At 36.8% G+C, this 12,398-nt stretch overlaps 1 protein-coding gene and 1 non-coding gene across 2 annotated transcripts in view; one reads left to right on the top strand and one right to left on the bottom strand.

The window, feature by feature from the left end:
• Window positions 1-12,398, bottom strand: part of GRIK3 (glutamate ionotropic receptor kainate type subunit 3) — a 708,422-nt gene that overhangs the window by 293,502 nt on the left and 402,522 nt on the right. The window lies entirely within an intron of this gene.
• On the top strand, window positions 12,174-12,281 carry LOC149453041 (U6 spliceosomal RNA). The gene has a single exon (XR_016314768.1). It is a non-coding gene; the product is annotated as a U6 spliceosomal RNA (small nuclear RNA).

The raw sequence follows: 12,398 nt of genomic DNA, 5'->3' as shown, positions 1-12,398 counted from the left end.
TGCCAGGCAGAAGTGATAACCAGTTAGCCACTGTCCTGCCCAAGAGTTCTGTATCAACCCATGGAGTACAGCATTGTCTTCCCTACAACCAATTCTTCCAAGGAATGTGGATCTCTGGTGCTGAAATCTTGGATTTGGGAGTTGACTGTGACTTCCTGATGACAAAATCAAAATTGAGCAGCACGGTGAGACTGGTCCTGCAGCCTCCTGGACTGTATGAGTTATTCCAGAAGGCTGCTGCCTGGGGACAGGGGAGGTGGGGTACGGCAACATCATTCATTACCTGTCAAGAAAAGTACTCTTTCCCCTCTTAAAAAAAAAAAAACCTGAAATTTAGATAATGGTTGGGGGAGGAATACAATATAAGCAACTCTCATTATCAGGTGAAGAACCACCCTTAATTTGTTATGCCATGTTTCATGGGATCATATAGTATTTCCTTTCAGGGAGGCAAAACTGTACTAGCTCCATGCATTTCTATACTTAAACTAAAAACAAACAAACAAAACAATAAAACTGCTACACACCACCCTATAAAATGATGACTCTGTAAACTGCCTGTTATTATAAAGTATATGTCATGTCAAGCTATATCTGCCAACAATTCTTTGAATCCCAGCATGCACCACAAGCCAATGTCACACTTGGAAATTGGCAGTAGGCATATTTCTATCTTGCAGCATTTTAGCAAAGGATAAATTACATCGTTAAAAATATTACACTCCTACATGCACTTAAACAGTGTCTTGCTAGCAAAGTATCATTTTCTGTTTCTTAATGGGGAACGTTTGCATAAAAATGTACCATTGCAATGCACCACATGGCTATTTTTAGCATTAAGTAGCTGTTTTCTCCACAGGTAGCACTTGTGGCCTCTTTATAACCAAAGCATTCTGCAGCTAGAAATGGCCATTTTCTGAGTGTCTACGCCTGGGTTATGCAAATGTAGTGAGAGGAGCAGAATTAGTTTAAAGCAAGAATTTCAAATGCTTGCAAGAACAGGTCTTAACCTGGTACAATGGCCCTTTGCATCTACTGTTTATAATCAGTGTCTACTACTCCCCTGCTTAGCAGAACAATGCTATATTGTTCTTTTTCATACTGTTCTTTAAGACTACAATGCAAATGCATAATTAGAACCTTGTAACCAATGTAGCTTTTATTGGAAGACTTTCTGAAAGTACTGCAATTTAAATATTTGATTATCCTGTAATTTGTTAAACTGTCTTGAATTATTTGTTTATTTAACCACTTCCCGTCCGGCAGGATGGGAGCAGTGCAGGAGCGGGTTGCCGTTCATAAACGGTGCCCGCTATTTTAGGCTGTGCGCGCTCTGTGCGTGCTCCCTGGGAGCGCGCGGCACCGTGATCCAGTGCCTGCTGTGTCCTCCGAACACAGCGGAACACCTCTCTGTGTGAGGTCCCGATTCATGTGATCACTGATTGGCCAATCAGTGATCACATGAATAGTAGTAAACAAGATGGGACTTCCTGACATCATTGCTTACTACGTGTGAAATCTGTGAATAATCACAAAGATCACATGGTACAAGGCTATTTACAACAGCCTTGTACCATGTGACAAGCTGTGATCAATCACAGCTCTCACAGTATTTCTCAATGGCTGCAAGAATGCAGCCAGAGAGAAAGAGAAATGATTGCTTTTACAGCCTTTATGGGCGTAAAAGCAATCAGTGTAAAAAAAAAAAAATCTTCATCACCCCCCACAAGTAGTACAGTGTCACTATGATGACACTGTACTGCTAGCCTCCTTAGCGGTAATCCCGAGTGCAGCTCGGGGTAAAATTTCTATACCAAGAGCGGTAACCCAGCACTTACCTTGTCCTTCGCTCCCGCGATGTGTCCCCTGCAGCGTCCCCGGCAATCTCCTCCGGCCGATGCCGGCATCCGGCTTCTGTGTTCCGGTCCCTGTGACGCCGGGACATACAGCCGCCGTAACCGGCGGGAAATTTGAAATTTTTTAAAAATGTCATTTTTGCTGTCATTGCTGTTTCAATGCATTTCACATATATTTTGTCCCTACTGCTTTGTCCTGTGCCCTGCCTGCATTTTGAATGTTCTTTCTGCCTGGAAACTTAGAAAAGTCCATGGCGTCCAAAAAGCGTCCCTTTACGTCAAAAGCGGTTTTAGAACAGCGATAGTAAATCAGAACCACTTGCAGAATTGAGTAATAATGATTCGTGGGGAAATTCGCCATCAGACACTGAAAACGATTTTGTGACTTTGCTCAGCGATGTGCGAATTTGCCTCTGGATTTCACATTGCAGTGTTTTTGGTTTGATTATATTATTGAATTAAATTTATTATTATTATATTATTATTTTTTATGATTATTTATTAAATTATAATTTATGATTTTGTGTTTCAAATTTTATCCTACCTGGGATGTTTAATAGACTCTTGTTCGTACAGATTTCAGTGAGTTATTCCTAAAAATTACAGCCTACAATAAAAAACTACATATTTTCATGCAAAAAAATGGTACCGCTTTCAGCACAAAAAATTGGAAAGAATCATACCGCCAAGGAGGTTAAGGTGACAGTATGTTAAAAAAAACACAAATAATATTTTTATTATTATTTTATTTTTATTTACTAAATAGATAACTGAATAAATTATGGCCAAGATTTATAAAGAAAGATTATTTATTTGCAAAATTTTATAAGAAAAACACTTTTTTCAACATTTTTGGAATTTTCCATTTATACAGCAAAAAAAAAATCCCAGTGGTGAATAAATATCACCAAAATAAAGTTTTATCTGTCTCAAAAAAATGCTAAAAAATTCATATGGGTGTTGCATGACTGTGAAATTTTCATTCAAAGTGTGACAGCGCTGAAAGCTGAAAATTGGTCTGGACAGGAAGGGGTAAAAGTGTCCGGACTTGAAGTGGTTAAAGAAAAATTATTATTATTATTGTAGTTATCCTTTAAATGCCCCCAACCAAGTCTTACGCTTACCTGTCCTCTCAGTAGAAGGGACAGGTAAGTGTTGACTTGGAGGATGGAAGTTTATGCTGAACAGCTAAACAAACAGCTAAATTCACAGATGGAATATATACATGCAAGCTAATTTATTTGCCAAGGAGAGGAGACCTGCACTGTTGTAGGTTTATTTTCACTTGCAAATCTCCTCTCCAAACCCCATTTCGTCCTTGTGATTGAACACTGAAAGTAGCTCCAACTGCTTTATACAACAATAAATAATAGCTGATATGGAAATTAGCCTTTTTTGTTAAAAACATTGCCCACTAAAAATAAATTAAAGGATAAGTTCACCTTTTGGAACATGTTCCACCTATATGTGAGGTGGAACATGTAATATGTTCCAGCTCTAGCAGCCAGTTTCCCTAATCCCACCCTCAGTGTGACAGTGGGTGGGGGATCTCCTCCCCTCACCTGCTGTCACAATTTAAAAAGAGTGAGGTAGTGTGGGGCTCCACCCACATGGCTGCATCATTCATTCATTCACAGTTTCCTGTGAATGAATGAACAAACTACAACTACCATCATCCACCACAATTGACTACTTGTGCTTCTGAATGAACTGTAAGGGAAGTGATGAGAGCTCTCGTAGTTCATTTACAAACCCTGAAGCTTTCAAACAGACAGCCCATATGAAGGTATGGGTCTTGTCTGCAGAACTCTGATATTGCACCCCTGATCCACTAATCATGGGTGCAATTATTCACAGGTTCCTGCAAGAAAAAATAATAAATCCACATTTTTTTCTGCAAAAATACTGTACTTGTATTTATTATTGTTATATATTTTTGTATTGGAAAAGTGAACTTATTCTTCAAAATAAAAATCAGGTCTTACTGAAATATTTATCCTATCTCCAGTACAGTTCTTGCTGAAAGGCCCTTCTCTACAAATATATGGTGCTGTTCTGTTGTCTGTTGTTTGTGCTGTATAAATGATGACCAACATCATTCAACCCACTTCCTGTGATTCCAGAGGGTCAAGGACTAGACTTTTAGGGGCACATCATCCGGACGCCTTGAAAAATAAGAGAATGCTGCAGAGAGTAGCATCACATCATTACATAGCACCCTTTTGTACAGTATTCAGGATCTGCCCACCACAGAGGTCAAGAGAGAAGGTAGAGGAGCATGTATGAATGCTCCTTTTCTTTTAAATCAGGGTGGGGATGCTCCAAGGGGTGGGAAGTGTAGATCACTAAATAAGGGTTGGGATTAGGGGAACTGAATCTGGGCTTAAATTAGTTAAACACTCATTGTAACAGTCGGCCTAACATTAAAGGTAACTAAGACAACACAATTTTTCAAATAAGCTTAGGACAGCAGCAGCTCAAACCCAATAGCAAATGAAACCTAACTGTTTTACGTTGTGCAAACCTGTAACACTTACTTGATTTTGTGATTGAGGTGCTTGTTTTACTTTTGGTGATTAAGTGACCAGTAATCACCCATTTTTACAAAAGGTTGGATGAATCTTCTAGCCTCGACACCCACCAATAAAAAAAGGTCCCCAATGCACCACACAGAGTTTCCTTTTGAAATGGGTCCTACTGCCATTTACTGTCCTTACCCAAAACCTTTGTCTGATATTATATTACCAAAAACTTGCACACTATGCTCATGTCAGCACCAGATTAAAGGCTGCAATGGGATGTAACACAGTGCCAAATATATGAAAAGGGATCAGTAAGCCTTTTCTTTCATTTCAAAACCACCCAGAAAATGTTCACAGAAATGTCACATTCAATCAGGTCAACTGAGATCTATGCTTCCACTGAAGGTACATTTGGCAAAACAAAATTTCCTTTGAACGCTTGTAGGCACAGCAACAAGCTTCTATGAAAAAAAAATGAAAGCATAAGGAAAATAGTTGCCCTATTGCAATGGTCTCCAAACTGTGGTCTTGAGGTTGTCCCTTTGCTTCCCTTTATCTGACCCTTGAGGCTTTATTCCTGCAACTGACAAAAAAAATGGAGCACTATTCCTCCCAACAACATCAACTATTTCTCCCCAATACCAAAGATCTGGCATTGTTTACTCCCACTGGGCACAGTCCAGTCCCCCTAAAGTCTGAAAGACACTAAATTGGCCCTTTGTTTATAAAGTTTGTAGACCCTTCCCTACTGGCTTTTCAGAGATATTACAGTATGTAGCCATAAGTGACATGCTGGGTTACACCTATCCAGCTGTCCCATATCACCAAAGATGCAAATCATTGTAACAACAGCAAGAAAAGGCACCCAGACCAGGCACAGATCCTGATTACCATTATGTAATATGCAAGTTAGCAAACAATAAATGCAGAAAAACACCAAACATTTTCACATACACATAGATGAGAGTACACAAATATAGGAAAAAAACATCACAGTGAAAACATCCTAATACAACATAAACATTGGGGAAATACAAAGGATTAGACAATTTTTACCCCTACATGCTGTCATACTGTTGTTGTCAAATTAACTATGGCTATATGGGATTAGAAGATTAAAAGCTCAGTGCACCAAAATGTGATATTTTAGTTATATATGGAGCCTGGTTGAATAAGCCTCTGTTTTTTTTATATGTCTAGAAGATGTGTATTCCTGTACCTCATGTTGAAATCCAGAAGGGTGACTGGGAATGTCTCATAATGGCCATAGACAATGTGATGACAGCAAAGGACTGAAGTGTAGACATTTCTCAAACACAGAACAAAAGAAATAATGGAAACTGTCTGGTGGTTTAACTCCCCGTCTGACAAACACTGAAATATCAATTTTGGGTATTCTAAGACTTTTATTGCTGCACAGACCTTGCTGTTGATCTGGGTTTTACTTTGGCAAATATATAAAATAATATAGTTATTGTCTATTAACAGGATTACCAGTTTATATTGACCCTGCTACTACTGTATGTCATGGCAAGGTATCGTCCTTCATCTTTGGAAAAAAAAGTGGGACTTTTGAAAAGGAGGTATACCTTCATAGTAACTGTTGGTGCTATATAAATCCTAAAATAAATAATAATAACAATAATAATAATAATAATGCAAATAAATCAATAGATTCATATAATGTTGCCATATTCAAATACCCTAAGACTGCATAGTTATGTTAACTTTACTGCTGTCACCATTGTTTGTCATAGAGAAGTATAGATTTGAGGAAATGTTGAGTAATACATTGTATGGCAATAATGTTAAAACTGCCTTCTTTAGTGAAAGACCTTGAACTTCCATATATTCAGGCCACTATAAGCATAAGCAATATATGGGTTTATCTAATAGGTCATGAAAAAATAACAATTATTCAAATTAACGTATAGCATTAATGTATATAGTTTAGCTTTGTACTGTATTCAGCTATATTAAGTACATAAATATGCGTATTTTTGATTAGGTAAATATATAATAGAAATTTTTCATGAATACAATTTGCAAACTGCAGTTGGCAAATTCTATGAAAGATCTAAGTTGTCTGTACACTCTTTTTTTTACAGCTGTTGCACTTCTGAATGATTCAGAAATGGAGCAACCCCCCTTTCCTAGATACAGGAGTAGATTTACTGAAAGCAAATAAACTGCCTAAAGTGAAGTTGCTCCAGAGCTTAGTAAATGAGATCTAGCTTCACTTTGCAAAGAATACCCAATCACATGCAAGAAAAATAAAATAAAACTGCATTTTTGCTTTCATATTATTAAATGAAGGAAGTCAGTAGAGCATAATATAACTTACGAAGCTCTGGAGCAACTGCTCTTGCATACTGCACAATACATTTGCCTTCAGTAAATCCACTCGTTAAAGTCAATCATTTATACTCAAGCTACCAATAACAGTTGCACAGAGAGGCTGTTTTATCTCTGTCTAGGCCTAGGCTGTAGGAGTTGAGCTGCAGGAACTTGATTAGTATGTCTTTTTCAATCTTATTTATTATGTATCTACTAGGCATCATGCCATCAGTGCTGGACTTTCTTATTGGGAAGACCAGCATTCTCTGCAAAGTCAGTGTCATAGATGCACCTTATACAGTAAACGTTAATTGAATTAAAATTTTATTTAAAGAATGAAAAAAAAATGTAGAAACATTAGTTTAAAAAACATGTAACCGTAAAATGCAGTTGATCATAATTCTGATAATAAACCAAGACTGAATGCATTGTGTCACTGAAGCATATAAATAAATAGTGCTAAATATATCTCAATAGAAGCTGCACTCACTATATTCCATATGAAAATATATAATAAATAAAAAAAACTGTGTTGCGCTACCCACAAATATAAAGTGCATATACAGAAAATAAATAACTAAAATAATCCTAAAAGTTCATATATAAGCTCATAAATTGCTGAGTTCACAGTCCAGAACCAAATGGAAATCCCAGTGTAGATAAATCAGTCCAAAATATCCCACTGATTCTTCACCACTCGTGTGCACCAACACTCACAAACTGCTTACCAGATCCTCAGACCTCCAGGAGAAAGAGGTCTGGCTACACATTGACAATAGGACGTTGTCATAGGGGCAACAAAGTATAGGAGTGGAAGTGCATACATGGTATATATAAGCACAGCTTAAGAAAAAGGTTATTAGAGGGTGCTTCCTCTCATTACCATCATTAATATGGCTTCTCTTGATCCTGATGGTAGTGAGAGGAAACACCCTCATGGATGAGAACCATAGATGAGAACCTCATGGAATATCAAACAACACTTCTCAGGCTGACATCAGCAGAAAAAACCAACTCCATGTAATAGTCAACAAGAAGGAGAAGGTCTTTCTTAGTATATCATGGTTCGTGGTTAATCCTTTTGGTATTTATTGCAATTCGATTCTATTTATTATTTATTGTTACATCTAGGGATTGCTATTCTCATGATGCCATCAGTATTGATTATTAGTTTATGGTGTCATGCTGCATCAACCTACAGGTGAAGCTGCTATCCTTTTGTCATTAGGAATGAATTCATTAGTTTGTTGCTGAATAAGATTAATTAAGTTAGTTTTTAAATTATTAATTTTTTATTGCTCATATTTTTATATCAATTGCATACCCTTACGATCTTTGGTCTTCATTAATATGGCTTCTCTCGATCCTGATGGTAGGGAGAGGCAGCTCCCTCTAGTAACCTTTTTCGGCTACACATTGAGGGACAAAACCCAAAAGAATGGATGGATAGATGAGAACCTCATGGAATATCAAACAACACTTCTCAGGCTGACATCAGCAGAAAAAAACAACTCCATATAATAGTGAAACAAGAAGGAGAAGGTCTTTTTTAGTATAGTATTAAAAATCTCCATTTTATTAAGACAAAGAATCTACTCTCAAATATAAAAAGTAAACCAGCATATCAATCTCAGTTTGTACTGATCACCGCTACAAGGGGCATGATGATGTCCCCGCTATAGCTTGTCCAATTAAATGTCACCCCTGGGACAATAGAGTGGTAGTACATACATAATCTATATAAGCACAGCCCGAAAAAGGTTACTAGAGGGCGCTTCCTATTACTACCATCAGAATCAAGAGCAAAGTCCGGTGGCCATGTTATTGAAACCCAGAAATCATAAGAGCTTATAAAGGAAATTTGGTGGCCATATGAATGAAGACCAGAGATCTAAGGGTTTGCAGTTGGTATAAAAATCTAAACAATAATTTAATAAAAAAATAAAGACATTAAAAATTTTAAAAAGTATTAATTTAAAAATGAACTTAATTAATCTATTCAGTAACAAACTAATGAATTCAATGCTAATGGAAAAGGATAGCAGCACCACCTGATGCATATTCCACCATAAATTGATAATCAATACTGATGGTATAAAGAGAATAGCGACCCCTAGAGGTAACAATAAATAATAAATAGAATCTAATACCAAAAAGATTAACTGTGAAATTCATAAATTTGCAAAGTTCAAATACCTAAATAATAATGTAACAAATAAAATCTAATTGCAATTACTGCATAGCAAAAATATCAAATCTCATGAAATTAATATAAGAAACCTAAAAAAGAATCAATAGCACTACATGGGTCCTAACTATTATTAATAAAAGAGTTGATGTCCCACTTTACATTAAGCCCAAAGTGGCTGTAAGCCTTAAATTCGTAAATCCAGCGAATTTCTCGCCTGGAGATCTCGCAGACATTATTGCTACCCCTCCAATGTGGTGTAAAACTCTCTATACCAACCAATTTTAAATGACTTCGATCTGTATGATTTTTAATAGCAAAATGTTTAGACAAGATGTGGTTATGAAAGCCTTTTTGGATGTTGGTAAGATGTTCAGCTATTCTGACCTGTAAGGCTCTCTTAGTCCTCCCTACATACTAGAAATTACAAGAACATTGTAAAAGATAAATGAAGTTCTTAGTGGAGCAAGTAATCCAACTTTTGATGTCATAAGTAAAGTTGGTAACAGTGGGTTGGAAAGTTCGAGTCCTCACTATTTTAGTTCTTGCAGGTCTTACATATAGAACACCTACGACACAGATAGACACCCCACATGCCACTACAGGAGGAAGGACATAATGGTTTTGCAATAACATTGGGAGCTACTAAATGTCTAAGAGTGGGTGCTTGTTTATTATTTAGTCATTTGAAATTTATGAATTTCATGGTTAATCTTTCTGGTATTTATTGCAATTAGATTCTATTTATTATCTATCGTTTCCTCTAGGGATCTCTATTCTCATTACGCCATCAGTATTAATTATCAATTTATGGTGGCATGTTGCATCAACCTACAGGTGGTGCTGCTATCCTTTTGTTATTAGGAATGAATTCATTAGTTTGTTACTAAAAAAGAATAATTAAGTTAGTTTTTAAATTATTTATTTATTTATTGTATTCAATTATTGCTCATATTTTTATACCAACTGCAAACCCTTATACTCTCAGGTCTTCATTAACCTCATTCACGCCTAAGGGTAAAACAAATCCTAACGCCTAAGGACAATCTTGCAACTTCGACATGTGTTAGTAAAACCGTACAATTCATCACAACTACTTTGTACATCCAGGTGGATTATACCTTGCTTTTTTCAGGATACATTGGGCTTTCATTTGGTGGTAAATGATAATGGATATCTCCTGATTTTTTTTTTTATTATCAAAGGACAACTGGCCCAAAGTAGTAAAAAAAAAAATATATTTTTTTTAATTTAGCTGTGTGTTTCTTGTTACTACCATAACCTACCACCAAAGAACAACCCAAAATAAATTTTCCAGGTCATGATAATCGCAGCAATACCATATATGTGGATGTTATTGTTTTTGGCTTTTTTTTTTACCTAAAACACACCGACACTGACACTGATATCAATTTTTCTTTAAATCCTGACCTTTAACCCTGGCCTTTTGACCTTGACATTTGACTCTGACCTTGACCCAAACCCTAACCATGGCACTGAACTAGATCAAACCTTGACCTAGGTATTTTTTCTTTATTTTTTATTTTATTTTTTAATATTTATGTATTTTATTATTTATATTTTTTTATTAATGTATATTATTTATTTATTTTATTATTTATATATATTTTTTAACAAACAGTTTTTTTTCTCTATGCAAGTATAGAGATAGAGATACAATGTATCTCTCTCCTCCATTTATATAGAAAAAAAAACAAGGGGACAGGCTGTATAGTGACTGATCACTGTGATAGCCAATCAGAGGTTATCACAGTGATCATGTGACTCAACATCGGGATCATTAGAACGGGACCCGGGGCTCTCAGTGACACCCCAGTCTTTGTGCTGGGAGCGTACTGTGCGATGCGCTCCCAGCACAAAGACAGATAAACAAATATGCGGCCCCACGTAAAAAAGCCCAGTTTTGTGAGACCACATATTTTTGTGATGTCGGCAGGAAGGGGTTAATATGGCTTCTCTCAATCCTGATGGTAGTGAGAGGATGCTCCCTCTAGTAACCTTTTTCGGGCTGTGCTTATATATACTATGTATGCACTGCTATACTCTGTTGCCCCAGTGACAACGTCCTATTGGATGAAACGCGTCGGACAGAGCTACAGTGGTGACATCATCATGCCCCTCGTGGTGGTGATCCTGACAAACTGAGATTGATATGCCAGTTTACTTTTTATACTTGTGAACAGCTTGTTTGTCTTAATGAAATTAGTGATTTTAAATACTACATACTACAATATGAAAGATTTTCTCTTTCTCGTTTACTATTATTATCCGGAGTTAGTTTATTCTGCTAATGTCAGCCTGAGAAGTATTGTTTGACAGAAGAGGTTCTCATCTATCCATCCAGTTGAGTTGTGTACCTCAGTGTATAGCCAGATCTCCTTTGAGGTCTGAGGATCTGGTAAGCAGTTTGTGAGTGTTGGCACACAAGTGGTGAAGAATTTGACTGCAAACCCTTACAATCTCTGGTCTTCATTTATATGGCCTCCAGATTTCATTTATAAGTTCTTATGATTTCTGGGCTTCAATAACAAGGCCATCAGACTTTTATCTGAGTCCTGATGGTAGTGAGAGGAAGCGCCCTCTAGTAATCTCTTTCAGGCTTTGCTTATATAGATTATGTATGTACTACCACCACTATACTCCGTTGCCCCAGTGCCAACGTCCTATTGGACAAAACGTGTTGGCTGGAGCTACAGCAGTAATGTCATCATGCCCCTTGTGGCAGTGATCAGGACAAACTGAGATTGATATGCCGGTTTACTTTTTATACTTGTGAGTAGCTTCTTTATCTTAATAAAAATAGTGATTTTAAATACTACACTAAGAAAGACCTTCCCCTTGTTTACCATTACCCAGAGTTGGTTTATTCTGATGATGTCAGCCTGAGAAGTGTCATTTGATATACCATGAGGTTCTCATCTATCCATCCATCCTTTTGGGTTTTGTCTCTCAAGGTGTAGCCAGACCTCTTTCTCTTTGAGGTCTGAGGATCTGGTAAGCAGTTTGTGAGTGTTGGTGCACATGAGTGGTGAAAAATCAGTGGGATGTTTTGGACTGCTTTATCTGCACTGGAATTTCGGTTTGGTTATGGACTGTGAACTCAGCACTTTATAGGCTTATTTATGAACTTTTATGTTTTTTTTGTTATTTATTTTCTGTATGTGCACTTTTTATTTGTGGGTAGCACAACACAGTTTTTTTTATTTATCATAGTCCTGATAGTTTCCCTTTAGGCAAAACCTGTAGTTAAATATATATGTGATAAAATTCTTGCTTAAAACTGGAACCTTACAGAGAAGTTTAGCCTGGTCTCTGTGCAAGGATGACACGCAAATTCTTGAAACCTCCCTCTACTTCATTTCCATACAGTTGAAAACAGCATACTATAGCTATGAACGTCTTCTTTCTTTTTTTAAGCTTTCACCATGGTAGGTCAAGAGTTCCCAGATTCCTTCCTACTTTCTTTCTCTGTCC

The sequence above is a fragment of the Staurois parvus genome, unplaced genomic scaffold, assembly GCF_062004578.1.
Source record: "Staurois parvus isolate SC_StPar_1 unplaced genomic scaffold, SC_StPar_1.0 ptg000454l, whole genome shotgun sequence".
In the NCBI taxonomy this organism is placed as follows: Eukaryota; Metazoa; Chordata; class Amphibia; order Anura; family Ranidae; genus Staurois; species Staurois parvus.
The sequence above is the reverse complement of the archived record's forward strand: the minus strand, read 5'-3'. Positions and strand labels throughout refer to the sequence as shown.